Source organism: Bos indicus x Bos taurus, chromosome 11 (genome assembly GCF_003369695.1).
Source record: "Bos indicus x Bos taurus breed Angus x Brahman F1 hybrid chromosome 11, Bos_hybrid_MaternalHap_v2.0, whole genome shotgun sequence".
NCBI lineage: Eukaryota > Metazoa > Chordata > Mammalia > Artiodactyla > Bovidae > Bos > Bos indicus x Bos taurus.
Genome location: NC_040086.1, coordinates 95403808 through 95420745, shown reverse-complemented (window position 1 = coordinate 95420745; position 16938 = coordinate 95403808). Strand labels below are relative to the sequence as shown.

The 16938-nt window shown below is 53.9% G+C and overlaps 1 non-coding gene across 1 annotated transcript; it reads right to left on the bottom strand.

The window, feature by feature from the left end:
* Positions 1 to 13046: 13046 nt before the first annotated feature.
* Positions 13047 to 13159, bottom strand: LOC113901994. The gene has a single exon (XR_003513642.1). It is a non-coding gene; the product is annotated as a U5 spliceosomal RNA (small nuclear RNA).
* Positions 13160 to 16938: the final 3779 nt, after the last annotated feature.

Here is a 16938-nt window from a genome sequence, read left to right as displayed (position 1 = left end):
TCTTGAAGTCTCGAGCACATGTTGGTAAAGAACGGTGACCACCATGGATCACGCTGGGTGGTGACGTTTGCTGACAGTTGATGTACCAAGCGGCTCTGAAACGCTCCATGGGTCTCCTTTAATCCTGAGCAAGACAGGATGATCCTCTTCACTCAAGGCTGACATTGAAATCATCACCTCCTTCCATTACAGAAGCAACACCATTCTAGTATCATGGAATACAGCTCCGTACAGTTGGCACAGCACACACTTGAAGGAGTAATTTAAGAGAAACACAAACCACTGCCCAGGTCCACCGAGACTGGTAAAACTCAGTTTTTCCTCTGCTGCTCTCACAGCCCACACCTGGATTTTAAAGTAATTCTGTGAGCATCTCTTACCTGTCTCCCAGGCTTTACCAAGCAGCTTGGCACACCCGGGTTACACTCAAGTGACCCAACAGGCCCTGCCCCCGCCTTCCAGCGTGTCCCCTGACCTGGCCCCAGGTGCCCCTCACTAACCTGATGGTGACTCGGGACGGGGCCTTTACCGAGTCTGGATGGCTGACAGGCCCAAGCAGTGGTCCCTGGAGCCCCGGCCTCCACGGGTTACTGAGCGGCCCCCATCGTCAGGCAGGCTGTGTGCCGGCCCCTTGTGAATATGCACAGGCCCAGGCGACTGCAGCCAGCCTCAGGCAGGTTCTGTCACCACCACCATTCCAGGGATGAGGACTCGGGGCTCGGAAGGGTCTCGCCTTCCATCCAGGACACAAAAGCGGATGAACGGGAGCTGTGCCCTGAGACTCCGGGCCTGCCCTCCACGGCCACGGGCTGCAGATCTGCTGGGCGCTGCCTCCTAGGGCCTCAGTTTCCTCATCTGTTAGTGCAGGTGCTGGAGTAGGTGGTCCCTGCAGACCCTTCTGGAGAATGTCTTGAATGTCTCAGAATCACAGTGAGCCCAGACTTCCTTCCAGAGGTTTCTGTCCTGCACAACCTGCAGGAGCTGCACTGTGTCTGGACAAGAATCCTAAGAGCTGAGGCTCACTGAGCGCGCTCCATCCAGCCCCTCCCTGGAGCAGCAAGTGGACGGTCCCTCCCAGGCTGTGGTCCTCGGCCTGCAGACAGCACGCTGCCCTCAGGTCAGCACTTGCCCTCGGTGGCCTCTTCGGTCTCCCCTCCCCAGGACTCCTCAGCACCCCACGCCGGGCCTCTCTCCCCACCTGGAGCAGCGGCTCCTCCTGACCCCTCTCCTCCCTGGTCCCCGGGACCAGTGTCCCCACTGCCTTGGGAGGCCCCTCAGCTAGGTGGAGACCACGCTGATACCCCTCCGAGTCTTCTCTCCATGGGTTAAAAAACTGGAAGGGGCTTCCCTCCGCTGTCACGTCCCTCGAACCTGCCAGCTGCCCCCTGGGGTCCCCAGTTCCCCAGCTGAAGGACTGGGAGACCTCAGGATAGAAGGGAGCAGAGACCTGACCTGGTCATCATGACGCTCGCAGCCCGGTGAGGCCAAGGGATGGCGGGTGAACCCCCAGGCTGCCCCGCAGTGAGCACCGTGCGAGCCGCGTGGGGACCAGCCTGGGCCTGGCAGGTGCTAGTGGAGAGAAGAGCAGTGGGATCCACAGGGGGCTGGGGACCTGGGGACATGAGATGTGGGGGGCAGCAGACAGCGCCAGGCCAGGCCATCTCGTCAGGCCCCTTGGCAGCCCTGCTGAGCGGGACAGGGTTGGCTTCTTGAGCCGCTGCAGCTCCCAGGGGAGAAGGAAGCCCCTGCTTCCCAGTGTCCCCGGGAGGAGACGCGGTGGCTTCACCACCCGGCCCAGCGTCAGCAGCGTCTGAGCTTCCTCAACAGCGAGGATGGCGCCACCATGGGGGCCAGAGAAGGGGCCCTGAGACGGGAGAGGAGGCAAGGCGGGGAGGAGGGTCAGTGCCTCTGCCCCCCCCCCGCCCCCGGTCTGCTCCCTTTGCCCACATTGGCGCCCCGAGGGACCACCGCGGCCTCCTGGCAGCCCTGGCAGGACCGTCCCAGCTCCTGGCACGGCTCCCACCACCTCCTCTGGTGCTTCCTAGGCTGTGCGCCTCCTTCCAGGAGAAGCCGCAGGAAAGGAAGGAGAAAGCAGGGGCTTCCTGGCTCGGGGTCAGGGGGCAGAGCCGGGGTCAGAGGGCTCAGGGGGCAGAGCCAGGGGCAGATCCAGCCCCCACACCCGGGCCCGTGAGCTGAGCCTCCTCACTGGGCACAAGCAGCACACTCACCCCAGAGCCTTGCAGGGACCACGGGCCGGGTGTGGGCTGGGTCACAGGCTCCACAGCCTGGCCCCAAACCCGGCCCAAATCCCAGTCCTGTACCCCGCAGCCTCGCTCCTCCAGGTACGAGGCTGGGTCCTCTGTGCCCCGTCTGTATGGTGGGGTGAGACGCCCACTTGCAGCGCTGGAAGCAAGACAGTGAGATGGCACGTGCCCAGCGCATGGTGCGTGAACCCCTGATAAGTGGCCACACGATGTCGGCGTCCGTCATCTCACTTAGTCCAATTGCCCAGATGCCACGTTCTCCTCCAGCAGTGCCCTCCCTGAGAGGGGACCTGGCCAGGCCCGAGCTGTCCCCTCCTGGAGTTCCAGAGTCCAAAGAAGCTGCCATGACAAGTGCCAAGACCAGCTTCCTTGGTGTCTGGAAGGGGGCCACGCAGGAGCCGGGCTTTAGCCCTCTGCCCTGGGGACAGACAGCTGGATCTGGGGGCCCTGCTCTGCAGGCCTGCACCCTGCCCAAGTCCCAGAGCCAGCCCTGGGGGCCCTGCCCTCCTGTCCTTCCTTGCCAACTGATTCCGTGACATGAACGCTCACTGAGCGCCCTCCTATGAAAGCAGCCCCTGGGGTCAGGCAGACAGCGCTCAGATTTCAGTTGTCTCCTGGTCAGTGTGTCCTCGGATGAGCTGCTTTACTTCTTTGAGCCTCAGTCTTCTCTTCTGTAAAATGGGACAATAAAGCCTTCTTCAAAGGAGTCTTGTGAGGACTGGATGAGTTTACTAGGCCAGACGGGCTGGGCTACAGTGACACCAACAGCCCAAAGGCCCCAGTGGCTTTAACACAGCAAAGGCTTATTTCTCGTCAAACAGAGTATGGTCCCGCCATCCTTGGTCTTCCACTGAAGCCTGGGCAGGGGACAGAAGGGCTAGAGAAGGGCAGCAACAATGAGATGCTATGGGTCAAAAGCAACCCTTCCCACCTTCGCTCACATTTCATTGAACAGAATCAGCCACCTGGGGCTGCCTCCTTCAAGGGGACAGAGGGATGTGACCACCCAAGGATGGGGAGTCACAAGTGCTTATAAGCAATTGCAATGTCTGCCACCAAAGATGCCCATTCACAGGCCTCCCCCCAAGATTGCACCTCATCTGCAGTGAAATATTTTCCCTTTAAACTGATCCAGGCTAACACTGTTCTCTACCTTAAAGTGTTAGTTGCTCAGTCGTGTCCAACTCTTTGAGATCCCATGGACTGTAGTGTGCCAGGCTCCTCTATCCTGGGATTTCTCAGGCAAGAATACTGGAGTGGCCATACCCTTCTCCAAGGGATCTTCCCAATCCAGGGATCAATCCCAGGTTTCCCGCATTGCAGGCAGATTCTTGACTGCCTGAGCCACCAAGGAAGCCTTCTCCACCTTAAAGTGAAGGTTGCTCAGCCATGTCCGACTCTTTGTGACCCCATGGACTAAACAGTCCATAGAATTCTCCAGGCCAGAATACTGGAGTGGGTAGCCTTTCCCTTCTTCAGGGGATCTTCCCAACCCAGGAATTGAACATGGGTCTCCCGCATTGCAGATGGATTCTAGGGAAGCCCTAATAAAGCCAGGGAAGTTTCTCTACCTTAAACCTCATCCTGAACAAGAATGGCTGTGGAGTCATGGATTCGATGTGCAGCATGTATGCATGTTGGTGTACATTACAATAAAAACATAACTGGGACTCCCCTGGTGGTCCAGTGGCTAAGACTCCAGGCTCCCAGTGCAGGGGGCCCAGGTTCAATCCCTGGTCAGGAAACTAGATCCCACATGCTACAACTACAGATCCTGTGTGCCTCAACTAGGACCCAACACCACCAAATAAATAACTAAATAATCCATATACACATAACTGTTCAAACTGAAAAATCTCCCCGTACCTACCCCTGAAATCACATGTGGGACCACAGTCACGCCTCCCACGCTGATGAACATAAGCTAATTTCACACTTTGTCAGTGCCCGCCCCCTGCCTCTTATGAGGCTCTCGACCAAGGTTAGCTGCTATTTTATTCACCATTTCTGGGGTCTAGCCTCAGGCCCACCGAATCCCCATTTTCTAGATGAGGAAACTGAGGCAAAGAGAAGCCTCAGCTGAGGCCATGCAGTTGGAAAGTGATGGAGAGGTTTCCCCACCTCCCACCGACCCCGCTTGCTGTCCCCAGCCCTGTTGGGCCTCCATCTGACGCGGCCCAAGTACCCTGGATCCTGAAGTTTCCCCGAGGCCTCATGGAGAGGCCCCTGCTCTCTGGAAAGGCAGGCAGGAGATGGAAAGGGTTAAGCCTGTCACATTGTGTTCCCACCAAACACCTCTGCTTAAACGCAGAATCCCAACAGGGTGGTGTTTGCTGTAAAAGCCCTAAGAGTGATTTGTGAAGTCTCGAAGGCCCGTAATCTCGTCAGCGTAATGGGATTATATTTCAAATCACCACGGCCTGTTCATTACCCATTTAAACTCCTCTGACAGAGGAAAACTTACATAAAACGCACACGGCAGCCCTTGCCGACTTCCCCACTCTCCTTCCTGATTAGACAAACAGATGCTGAGGTCTGGAATGAAAAAATAATGTGCCCATTTATTCATTTTTCTGACAAGTCACAATAGATTTTTAACTGCCAATGAGTGACCTCCCGGAGGGGTGGCAGCTGGGAGGTGGCCGCCGGGCAGCAAGTGGTCATTTCCTGGCCTGGCTGGCGATGTCTCTCGGGATCACAGCTCAGCCAGGCTGAGCCCCATTCCTCGCCCTGTCCCAGTTGGGGTGGGGGACTGCCTGCTGGGCCGCTCAGCTGTCACCACCCAGAAGGGGCTGGGGAGCTCCTGAGGGCAACCAGGACCCAGCCATGGCCTGAAGTCACAGAGCCCAGGCAGGAATCCCAGCCCTGCCTTGATCAGCAGGGTGACTGAGGATACGTGTCATCTCTTGGAACCTCAGTGTTCCTGTCAATAAAATGGAGACAGCAAGACAGCTCATCTCAGAGGTGTGGGCTCTGGGTGCGTGGCTTCCCAGGGACGACATCCAGCTGGCACCGCCGGCTCTGCCTGGCCTGCCTCCACCGTGACCCCTGGCAGATGGGGCTTTGCTGTCACTTGCGGAGTCTGTGTCACTCTGCTCTGAGATGGTGCCTGGAGCAGAGGTGGGCGGGCGGAGGGGCAGCTGAGTCAGGGACCCACCTCTGTCTGCCCCCCTCCTCATTGAGAAGCCGGACGCTGTCTCTGAAGACTGGTGGCCGGGCGGCCACCAGCAAGATGGGACCCTATGGCAGTGAACGGAAAACGTCTCCCTTCCATCTGTCGTTCAAGGCCTCCCGCCCTCTCCCAGGACACTGTGGGCTCAGCCTCAGCTCGATGACCCTCAAGTCACCTGGTGTCTGGTCACTGGTGCCTGCCTCTCACCCTCCCCCAGCTCCTGTCTCCGATGCCCTGACCCCGCAGACCGGTGGGGAGGGCACCAGCGTGGCTAAACAATGTGCCCTTGAGACCCAGGTTCAATCCTGAAGCCTCACACACTTGAACTGTTAAAGGCACAGTCACATCTCCCAGCCCTCTTTTCCTGGCCCTCCAAAGACTCTTTCTGGAAAAAACTCAGTCACAGACTTTCTGAGGGCAAACCCCAGTACTAGGGGATAGGGTAGGCCTGAGTTATCTTTGGGTCCAGCCCAGGGCCTGGCCTGGAGGTGGTAGCAGCAAGCACTCGCTACGTGAACTGACCCTTTCAGCCCACAAACATCTGAGCCCAGGGCCTGGGCAGGGCCTGACCCTCAGGCTGCAGCAGAGACATAGGGGCTGACTCCTCCAAGCCCCCTCGCCTGGCAAGGAGGGTGCACTTTATCTGAGAGGCCTTGGACAGATGAGAGCCAGCAGCTGTAGTGGGAGTGGATTGCAGGCCAGGGCTGGGACCCAGGGAAGCCCTGCTCCACCCACTGGGAGCCACTGAGGGAGGGGGTGGCCAGGTGGGTGAGGGCCAGCCTCAAGACTGAGCTAAGAATCTGCAGAAGAAGGAATGAAAATCTGTTTTCTTGCTGTGTAACCTTGGACTCATGACTCAACCTCTCTGAGCCATCTTCTCATCTGCACAACTGGGACAAAATCTCATCTTCAGGGTCACTGACTTGGTGCACCGTAGGGGATGAGTAACAAGTAGCCAGTTGTCAACGGTCAGAGTTGGACCATTAAGAAAATTGAAAGATGAACTGATGCTTTCGAACTGTGGCACTGGGGAGTCCCTTGGACAGCAAGGCAATCAAACCAGTCAATCTTAAAGGAAATCAACCCTGAATATTTATTGGAAGGACTGATGCTGAAGCTCCAATACTGTGGCCACCTGATGCGAAGAGCCAGCTCATTGGAAAAGACCCTGATACTGGGAAAGATTGAGGGCAGGAGGAGAAGGTGGCGACAGAGGATGAGATGGTTCGATGGCATCACCGACTCAATGGACATGAGTTTGAACAATCTCTGGGAGATAGTGAAGGACAGGGAAGCCTGATGTGCTGCAGTCCATGATCTGCAAACACAGAGAGTCAAACACAACCTTCCAACTATACGACAACAGCAACAAGTAGCCATGGAGATGGTGCCAAGTCACGTACTGGGAACATGTGTGCCAAGGCCTCCCCCTGCCAGTAGGCCTCAGGGGGCATCTCCAGAACCCCAGGGAAGTCCCTTGACCCATCCAGCTGGGGGCCTAGGCCCCCTCCCAGGGCCCTACCACAAGCCCTCTCCCCTCACCGGCACTGCCTGCCTTGCTGAGTAGCCCCGGGCAGGGTTCATATCTTCATGCATTAACTCTATGAATACGTAAGAAATACTGTGAGGCTAATTCTTTTTAAAATGATAAAATTTGTCTATATTATAGCATTCCAGCCCCCAGCTTCCTGAAAGCTAAAAATATTTTAATGTCATATTCCCATGTAAATTTCAGTTTAGAATTTAATACCCTTTTAACATACATTAAATTTTTAGCATTCTTCAAGCCCTTGGTTCTTCTAAGGGCTTAGCTGCTGTGCGTTAGAGGAAAGGGCTGGGGAAGGCTGTAAATTAGGAGAGAAAGTTCTAGAATTAGGTTACCCCCAAACCTCTGTGCCCATCCCCATTGTGGGAGTTATTCCTCTGGGCTGAGGAGTATCTGAGTCAAACCCTGGAGTCCTGGGAGGTGTCAGAAGTCTCAGTTTCCTTGCTGGTGTGGCTGTGATTTTATCAAATAAACACAGGGGTGGCTTTATGGGAGGACTCCTCACAACAGCCCAGGTCAGGGTGCCAGATGGCCTGGAGCCGGCCACAGTTAGAAGCCTGAGCTCTGCAGTCCAGTTGCCCAGCTCAGACCCGACTTCCGCCACTTGCCTGCAGGTGACCTGGACGTGTTCTCTGTGCCTGTTTTCTGGCCCCAAGATGGGGCCATGTCGGAGTCAGTGCACAGACTATGTTATGAAAGGGGAGGTTATCAGCTTTGCAGAGGTGACCGCCAGGATGCACTGGCTGGCCTGGCTAAGGGCTCCAGGGTGATGACGTATGGGAGCCAGAGCAGATCATTTTAACTGATCTGTATCCCCACTCCAGCTCCTAGACTAAGACCTCATCCCCCAGCCATGGAGATGCCCAAGGGTGTCTCTGCAAAGACCCGTGATTGGCCCATGGGCTGTAGCTTCCCACTAGTCCCACCAGTTCCCTCTTGGAGCAAAGCCAAGGACAGCCAGGGGAGGCTCTGAAAATGACAGGGAGGAGTGTTCATGGCAGTCTGGGTGGAAAGCAGGGTGGGGACGTCATGCCTCCCTGGGCTCAAGGGCTGAGGGCTGCCTGGGGCACCCAGCCCACCAGCCTTGAACTCTGGGGTCTCGGGCTGCTCTGGCCTGCCCACACCCCCTGCCATGGGTCACCACGCCAGGCTCCTGAGTGAATCCCTCCATGTCTCTGAGCACCCATCTGTGAAATGGGGTCAGAAATAACAAAGCCTTCCTGGTGAGAAGACCCAGCACAGTAGGAGTCATCACCCACAACTCGATGTGTGGTGAAAGGCTCGCCTGGCCATCCGTCCAAGCAATCATTAACCAGAATGAGAAATTTACAGTATGAAGACCTGAAATCCAGTGAGATGATGGCTCTGCTTTCTAATCACTTTCAGGGGATGATATAATGCATTGATCGAAGGAGAGGAACCACACTTTGGGCTCCGACTGCAATGAAAGCAGTAGGCTTGTTAACCTAGATTTACAAAGTGCATCTCCAACCTGGTGAGAAGGAAGGCCTGGCGGGAGGAAGATGCTGCCAGTGTGTGATACTGGGAGGACCCGGGGTCCAGGTAGGGATCCCCCTTGAGCCTGCCCCAGAAGAGGCCCAAGGGATCCCTCTCCAAGCAGCCACCAATGAGTTGGCTTCCTGGTGCGGAGTGAGTTCCCCGACTCTGAGGAAGGTAAGTGCTCAACCTTCAGTCAGGAAGTGTCCGCCAGTGCCTACCTTGTGCCAAGCCCAGCTCCGGCCAGAAGGTACAGAGATGAGCTGACCCAGAGCCTCCCTTTGGGAACTTGTGGACAGCAGGGCCAAGAGAGTCCCTGGAGCGTGGGTGACCAGAAGTGGAACAAGAGTGGAGGCAGACACCTCCTTCCCCTCATAGAGCCCTTTGCAGCTGGGGGCTGGGAACACTCCTGGATCCGGTGGATCCAACTGGAAGATGGCAAGCTGGTGGACGCCGGGGGAGGTCAGATTCTGAGGTAAGAAACCCCAAGAGGAAGAAATCAAGCAAGTGGAAGGAGAGCAGCCAGAGAGTCCAACCCCATCCGTGTGGATCAGCGTGATTTAGAAAGGGCTCCTCGGGTCCCTGTGGGCTTAGGAGTCCTCGCTGCTGAGGCACCTTGAGGCCCGGGGACTCAGTGTGCACAAAGACCTCTGCCAAATGGCCGTGTTGATCATTACCCAATAAATCCTCCCTGTACTGTGGAAGGTAGGGCTCCTGAGGGCTTCTGCCCAGATCACTGTTCTCTCCCATCCGTGTTAGGAAAGGAAGCCTTTGTCTCTGGGGAGGGTCTAATCTGTGCCCCTCCCTAGGATGCTGTGAGGGGCTCTTGGGAACAGGACCGACGTCCTAGGCTCTCACAGAGCAGTGCTAAGATGACACTCGCCTCCCATAAGACCAGCCTTTCATCAGCGTGCGTGTCAGCAGCAGACAGACCTTCGGCCAATGCCTGCGTCACCCTGATCACCTGCAACTCTGCTGTCCCATGTCTGGACCTCACTCTCTGCCCCAAGAAGGGCATCCTCCAGGTCAGCTCCAGACTGTTCCAGGCTTTGGAACCTCAGAAGGAGGGACTTCTTATCCCCATGCATATACACAGGACAGGACAGGGGTCTGGTTGGCCTGACGGCAGCCACATTTTTATCCTTTGGCCAATCCCTGTGGCCGGGGGCGGGCCGCTGTGAATGGCAGCTCTCCCAGGACACGGGGATCGAGGCTGGACCCCAGTCACCAGAGCAGAGGAAGTGGGGCAGGTAGAGTCCATGGATCTCTTTAGCAGTTGCCGTGTACCAACCACTGTGCTAAATACCTACTCAAACAGTATTCTCAAAATTCCCCTGAAGCAGAAGCTCGTGGCATCCTTCCACAGTAACAAGACCTAAAGGCTAAAGAGGCTTTGCCCCGTGAGGAGGACCCACTTCTGACTCCAACCCCAGTGCTCCCCCTCGTGGGCCACCTCCTCCACATGGGCACGAGGGAGGCGAGGCTTCCCTCCAACCACAGCGTCTCTGGGGAATGGTGGGCTGTGTGAGGGTGTGTGTGTGTGGTGTGAGTGTGTGTGCAGTGCACGTGGTGTGTAAGGCGTGTGTGTGTGGTGCGAGTGAGTGTGGTGTGTGTAACATATGGTGTATGGTGTGTGTGGTGTGAGTGTCTGATGTGAGTGTGCGGGGTGAGTGTGGTGTGAGTGTGTGTGGTGTGTATAACAGGCAGTGAATCATGTGAGTGTGTGTGTGGTGTGGTATGACTGTGTAGTGTGTGTGGTGTTTGTGTATGGCGTGTGTGGCACGAGTTTCTGGTATGTGTGTGTGATATGAGTATGTGTGGTGTACAAGGTGTGTGTGGTATGTGTGGTGTGTACGTGTGTGAGCCGCCTGCCCCTGCCCATCCCTGCTCCCCCCGGGTAGGGCACGCGTCCTCACACACCTGTGCTCGGGGCACAGCAAGCCTGGCGGCGTCTGCTCTCGAAGGAGGCCGTGAGGGTCTCTAAGCAGCCCCTTCCCTACCGCCGAACAGCTGGCCACCATCTTGGCACACATTCGCCTGTCACATCTGATTTGCAAAGTCGTGTCTGTAACAGACCCACAGGAGCGTCCAGTTGGGGCTTTTTCAGGTCAAGGAATATTTTACAGAGTCTCTAGTTCTTCAGAGGAAAAAAAAAAGTGTGAACAGCCCTCCTTCTCCATTGCCAGATTGACACTCTTAGAGGTGGAACGGTCCTCCCAGCCACCCTGGGCTAAAGCCTTGAGAATCACCTGAGGTTCTGGCATGATCCCATTTTACAGATGAGGAAATCGAGGCTCAGAGGAGTCCTGTCATTTCCCCAAGGTCACATAGTGACTAAGAGCAGAGCCAGGATTTGAACAGGGCCCCTTTGGCCCCTCAAGCCACAGCTCATCGCCATCATGTCCACAGCCTCCCTGCAGATTCCTGAGCTGAGCTGTCCTTGCTGGTGTGACTCCAGGACCTCCTCCTCCAGGAAGCTTGCCTGAGCTGTCATGGTCCTCCTTGGCCCTTCGAGCTTTTACCACTGACTACAGTCTCTGTTTTCCAGAGCATTCTGGGAGGGGCCCACCAGAGCTGAGCACTTTGATCCCTTGAAGGCATCAACTTGGCCAAGGTGCTTCCACTGCCTGGAGCAGAAGCCCAGGAGGATGCAGGCTAAGCAGGTTCTTTTCCTGCAGGAACCCCCAGAGCCCTCAATGGGTACCATGTACCATGCGCCAGGAAGGACTGACATATGCAGTGTTTCCCAAACACCATTTTTTTTTTTTTTTTTTTTTTTGCCAGAGCCACATATGGGTCACTCAGAACTTAGAGTGACCATGCTGTTTCAGGCAGCTCAAGGTAAGCAGGGTCAGGTACAGCCTGAGAGCAGACCAACTCTGCCACCTCTTAGCTGTGTGGCCTTAGGCAAGTTGCTTTACCTCTCTGAGCCTGTTACTCTCTACACTTCCACGTGGCTCATCAGGGCCACTCCATCTTCATCCAGGCAGCCATCATCACCATCATCCAGCAAAAGCCTCTTCCCAGGCCTCTCTCGCTCCCGTCTGTCTCTCATTCCCAGGTGTGATCTCTGGGCCTGGAGGACTGAGTTTGCCTTGCTCTGCACTCACAGTAACTCCAGCACCAGAGCAAGCCTGGCACAAAATAATGTTTGTTTAATGGATGGAAGAATGAGTATTCCTACATGAGTGCTTTGAATTTAATACGAGGCAGGCATGGCCCGGCACAGCAGCCCACAGCCACGCCCCTCTCTGACCCCCATCCCTATCCTTCTACAGTTCAGTCTGCTCTGAACCTTAAAGGAAGTCCAAGTCTCATTCAGCAAACATTTATTCAATTTGAATAATTATATCCTGTTGGGAGTTGGCAGATGGCAAAAGATGACTGGGAGAAACTCTTTGTCTTCTAGTATAAAAAACAGCCTCTCTCTCTCTAGAGGAGATGAGAGGCTCCAAGCCTGGGCTCTGCGCCCCCAGGCTTCATGGGCTCCTTGCCTCTACACTACACCACCGTGGCAGGATCATAGCACCTGTGCCCATTGCACTGACGAGGAGAGTAAGACTCAGAGTTCTCAGTAAGTCGCCAAGGTCATACAGCTAGGGGGAAGTGGGGCAAAAAATTTGACCAGGTTTCATCTGATCCCAACCCTGCAATCTCAACCCTTCATAGTTCTTGACTGAGAGGCATGTGACACTGTAAATAATGCCATTCTGTCCTAGGTTGCCTAGCTCTGCTTCACTCCCTATTTTTGTGTGACACTAAGCCAGTCATTTCACCTTGATGAGCCTCAGTTTCCCCATCTGTAAAATGGGGCTAATAATCCCTCCTCTACAGAGTCATGACAATTACATGAGCTAGTAGATGGGAGCAAGATGTCAGAGGTAGAGCCAACTTTGTGACTGTGTATGGTCAGAGGGGCAGAAACAGCTGGGAAGTGTTTGCCTCAAAGATGAAGCTCTTGGCTGAGCCTGAGGAATCAGTGCCAGTGCAGTGGCCAGCATATAACAGGTGATTGATAAACTTTGATGGAATGAATGACTACCTTCTGCTGGTGCTGCCAACTGTCCTGGAACATGGACAGAGGCACAGAGCTTGAACAAGGGTTCCCTTGGCTAGACACTTAGAATACAGGGGATGCAATGGAGCAGGACAGCCAAGACCCATTCTCCAGCCTAGGCCAGGACAGCCTAGACCCATCTTCCAGCTTCATGGGCTCTGCGTGGGCACATGAGCCTCGGTACACATGGCCAAGACAAGTGCCACACAATCAAGATGGCTGCCTCAACACTCAAGATGGCCACCACACCTGAAAAGATGGCTGCCACACAGCTGCCACAGCTGCCCCAAAAACCAGTGTCCACGGGGTACCAAGAGCCCCACTGTGACTGGATTCAAAGCAAAAAAAGCATTAAGTGTTAAATTGTGACCAGACTCCAAATAGAGTGAGTCAAAACTCAGGCAGGGCAGCCTAAACTCTCTCAGGAATAAGAATCCAGTCAGCCCATCCCTGTGCCCCTGAGAATGCTGGGTAATTACTTTTTCCCTTTTGTCTGTTTTCTTTTCGCAGAACCACCAAGAAGCAGCCTCAAAAATCAGTTAAAGCTTCCAAAGTGCTTCTTTCCCCAGAAATCTTTTATAAAAGGTGAAAGATTTACAAGACCTGAAGAGCAAACCAAGCAGAATAATTGTTTTTGGAATGACCCCAATATTTTCACCCTGGCGACCCCGGCTGGGCATCTTGCCCCGTATTTATGGTTCCTGGTCCTCTGCGCACCACCGAGTGACCTTTCTGAGCCCCCTCTGTGAGCCCCCAGTCCCTTATCGGGCCTGTAACTCACCCTGACGCTATCTCTCGGGAGGGTCTTCTGCACTTTAATTTAACTCCCCTCATCGTTATTTCCCGGACTTCAAGGTTTTCTCTTTCGAATTGCCCTTCCTGGGACAAGCATAATCTGTTTGCCATCAAGCCCAATAAATATGTTTGTGCAGGAGATGGAACCATTTGGGGAGAGTGCTCAGGCCCAGGAAGCCGCCTCCGGCTCTCAGCCCCTTCTGGGCAGCGATGGCTGGCGTGTGTGTCCTTGAGCCTTGGTCCTGGCGGGAGCCACTGCCTCAATTCTGAGGCCGAGTGGCCGGCTGTAACAAATAAAGATATAAGACACCTGGTTAAATCGGAATTTCAGATAAACAATGAATTTTTTTAGTATAAGTATGCCCCCATTCAATATATGTTTTAAAAAAATTGTTCACTGTTTATCTGAAATTCCAATTTAACTGGGCATCTGGGTTTTATCTGGTATCAGCTTCTGGGGGCCATCTCTCTCACTCCCCTGAATGTAGATGAATACACTGGAGAGTGTTTATTTACCAGTGTTGCCATAACAAAGTACCAGAGACTGGGTGGCTTAAACAAAAGAAATTGTTTTTCTCATACCTCTGGGGGCTGGAAGTGCAAGATCCAGGTAGCCAAGCAGGGCTGGTTTCTTACAGAGTCTCTCTCCTTGGCTTGCAGATGGCCCCCTTCTCCCTGAGTTCTTACACGGTCCTCCCTCTGTGAGTGTCCTAATACCCCCTGCTGAAACAGTCCTGTTGGGTCAGAGCCCACCCTAGTGACCTCACTGTAACTTAATTACCTTTTCGAAGACCCTGCCTGCAAATAGTCATGTTCTAAGGTACAAGGTTTAGGCCTTCAACACATGAATTTTGTGGGGACACATTTCAGTCCACCACGAAGGGCATTTAACTCCCTCCCACCAGAAAGCTCCAGAGTCTGGGCTTACTTCAGGGCAGCCCTGGAAGCCAAGAACCTTGCCTGTCCATCCACCGTAGGTTCTGCAGAGCCTGCAGGGCCCTGGCTCAGAGCAGGCCCAGCACGAAATCTGTCAGGGTCCTATCAGATTCACCCCCACTCTCTCCTGACCTCATCATCCTGGCAGTACTGAGGGGTGCCCCCATGACCCTGCAAGCAGGCACCGTCAGTCAAGGAGTGCGGAGAAGGGATGAGGCACAGGAGCACAAAGGCAACTTGAAATTATTGAAATTATCCAGCCCTAAAGTGTTCTTGCCTGGAGAATCCTAGGGACAGGGGAGCCTGGTGGGCTGCCATCTATGGGGTCGCACAGAGTCGGACACGACTGAAGCGACTTAGCAGCAGCAGCAGCAAAGTTGTTCAAACCTGCCTACCCTGGTGTTTTGATACTGTATCACAGCCATGAAAGATATTACCTTTGGGGATAGCTTTGGGGGAACGGTATCCCAGACTCTTCATACTATTTCCCAATTTCCTGTAAGTCTATGAACAGTGAATAGTGCGACCCCATAGCCCAAGAATTGAACCAGGGTCTCCTGCGTTGCAGGCAGATTCTTTACCAGCTGAGCTATCAGGGAAGCCCCTGTAAGTCTACAATTAATGTCAAAAAATTTTTTTTTCATTTAGAAAAATTTTAAATGAGAAATGTGTTGAAGAAATCAGAGCCAAATCTATGTTTGCCTGTGTGCGAGCCAAGTCGCTTTGGTCGTGTACAATTCTTTGTGACCCTTTGGACAATAACCTTCCAGGCTTCTCTGTCCATAGGATTCTTCAGGCAAGAATACTGGAGCGGGTTGCCATGTCTTCCTCCAAGGGATCTTCCCAACCTAGGGATCGAACCCGCTTCTCTGATGTCTGCTGCACTGAGGCAGGTTCTTTACCACTAGCATCACCTGGAAAGCCAAATCTATGTTTACATGAAGTTTATTAAACCCCAGTGAGAACAGAAAACATTCTAATGATCCAGGTTGAACTATGAAAATATGATAGATACAATTTATAAACTCAAAGAACTTGAGTGGGAAAGTTAATACATAATAAGTGGGCCGTCTCTGGGGTCACACAGAGTTGGACACGACTGAAGTGACTTAGCAGCAGCAGCAGCAGCAGCAGTGTAAAAGAGGCAACACCAAAACAAAATAGGAAAAATGCATAAATATTGGCTAATTAATGGATACATAATAAAAAATAATTTAGTAAATAAGAAATAGATAATTGGATAAAGCAATCACCTCGTATCTTAATGCTGGCTGATTTTCTCTCCTAACCCCAAGACTGACAGATTTTCTTTGCCTTTATCCAGTCATGTCTCTCTTTGATGTGAAGGTTTATTTTTACTTATTTTTAGAATAGCCCATTAGCTTCTAATATTTCTAAATATTATTAAATTAGTGTCGGCTTCTGTACTAGATAATCCACAAGAAATAAAAAAACAAGTGGAAAAAAGAATGGAACTACGCCTTAGAGAAAATGGTACAAGAGCAGGAAAGTTTAATCAGGCAGTGTGATGAGACAAAGGCTTACCCCAGGAGGAGCGGCTGCCACACAGGAGGGCCTGTCTGTCTGTCTCCTCACCCTCTTATTCTCAGAGCCTGGCACAGAGAAGGCACGCAGTAAATATTTGTGGAGTGACTGACTGACTGAGTGACGTCTTGGTTGGTCGTCTGCTCATGGCTTCCCTGGCTGATGAGCCCCCACAAGCTGGGCCCCTGAGGCCTGGTCTCCAGAAGCAAAGTACAGCCGTTCCACTCCCACCAAGGCCCTGCCTGTGTCCTGCAGCCAGGGGCAGCCACCCCAGTCCCTTCCCCAGTGCCCTGGCACCTGAGCAACCACCTCTCTGGGTACCTGGCTGCAGCAAAGGGAGGGTGCCCAGGGCAGAGAGCCAGCCCGTGCCTGCCCAGGAGGCCCGGCCCAGCTGTTTGGGGAGGCCACGGGCCTGTAAAGACACAGTGCTTCCGCGAGGTTCTCCTGATACAATGAAAGATTATCAGCTAAATAAAACAAGGAGTGACTGGGGCCACTATGCCCTGTTGGATTGAAATCGTGTGAGCAAAGTGGTTTTCTCTGAGAGATTTATTTCCTGCACTGGCTTCAGGCAGCCAGCCCAGCCGGAAAGAACAGGGTTGGTCTCCCTCCATTGGGGTTGGTGGGGAGGACACGCGTTTTTATTTAATCTTCCAATGAGCTGGAACAGTGAAGACAGCGTGAATGGACATTAATTCTGAAACAAATTATTAAAGTGCGATCTGGGATTCCGGGAAAGCCATCTACCCCCTGCCTGTCTGCCATTTCCCCTTACCCAGGCCATAAAATCCCTCCCCTCCACTCAAACCCCAACACAGGGTTTCCCATCCAGAGAAGACAGGCCTGGAAGTGACCTGAGCCCAGGGCCAGTGGAGTATCGGCCTGGCGGGATGGCCTCTGCCCTCCAGCTGACACCATCTTCCTGCTGGGCCTTGGCCCCCCAGAGGGACTCCCTACATTTTGTTCCCTCATTACCTGTATCTGTGATCAAGGATGCCCCAGGCAGAGATAGCCACCACCTCCTTCTCATGGGCTCAACCTTCATCGGCCTCCACCAGCTCTGGCCCCCTTCCTCACACCCAGCCCAGCCCAGGCCAGCAAGGACCTCACTACCATCCTAAACTGT